Below are 1155 nucleotides of genomic sequence, written 5' to 3'. Positions count from 1 at the left end.
GGCTGGTGTGTGTGTGTGTGTGTGTGTGTGTGTGTGTGTGTGTGTGTGTGTGTGTGTGTGTGTGTGTGTGTGTGTGTGTTTGACTAATTTGGTATCTGAAGGAACCCAGCCCCACTGAAATTGAGTCCTGCAAGGTAGCTCCATTGGGGGTGAGGACTTGCAGAAGGGAGATATACAGCTTCGTATAGAAACACAAGTAACACAAGCAGCACATTGACAGAGTTACAGAGACCCCCAGGAATGTACCCCTAATAAAAGAGGACACCTCAAAGTGATGGGCAAATCTGCTAACAGTGTGCAGCAGCAGCAAAGACTGCCCAGCATGGGAAGTGGGGGGCTGCAGCTGCTCCTGCCATGGCACAGCCCCAACGAGAGAGCCCAGAGCCGGTGTGGGGCCCAGGCTGGCAGTGGGGGTGGGTTACAAGCTGGTGCTGAGTGCAGGAAAAGAGGCCCCTGCCCTACCCCGTGCCGCTGCAGCTGCTCACAGCCCACCTGGGGCTGCCTGTGCCTGCTCAGGACAGCCCCACATGGGCTGTGAGCAGCTGCAGCAGGGACCGCAGGCCATGGGGCAGGTGAGGGGCCACTTTTCCCTGGGCTTCTTCCCTGACCTTCCCCCCCATCTCAACCCCCTCTTACCTAGGTTTCCAGTAACAGTCCAGCCACATGGTCCTAGGCCAGAAGCCCATACTGGGGCTCCCGGCTGGGGGGGCAGGCCTGGGGGGGGCCCTGCTGTTGCAGGAGCCCACTGGGGCTTCCCCTGGGTCCTACTGCCCCCAGTCATTTTTGACAGGAACCAAAGACAGAGAAATATTAATTTTCTAAATTTTTTAGGGGCCCCATGGGCTGGATAGAATGGCCTCGTGGGCCAGATCTGGCCCGTGGGTCATATTTTGCCCACCCCTGCATTAGATGCTCTGCCTTGGCTATGACATCACATAAGCAAACAGGCATGACCTCATCACAGGCGGAGCAAGTCTTTGTGAGTAAGGGGCAGTACAAGCAGCACATGCTGGACGCGTTCAAGTCAGCGGGTCCGGATGCTCTCCACCCCAGGGTCTTGAGGGAGCTAGCTGGGGTTATTGCAGGGCCCCTGGCACGGCTCTATGAGTGATCGTGGTGCTTGGGCCAGGTGCCAGATGATTGGAAGGTAGCAAA

The sequence above is a fragment of the Gavialis gangeticus genome, unplaced genomic scaffold (genome assembly GCF_001723915.1).
Source record: "Gavialis gangeticus isolate Ggan-Ray unplaced genomic scaffold, GavGan_comp1, whole genome shotgun sequence".
NCBI lineage: Eukaryota > Metazoa > Chordata > Crocodylia > Gavialidae > Gavialis > Gavialis gangeticus.
This window is presented reverse-complemented; position numbering follows the sequence as displayed.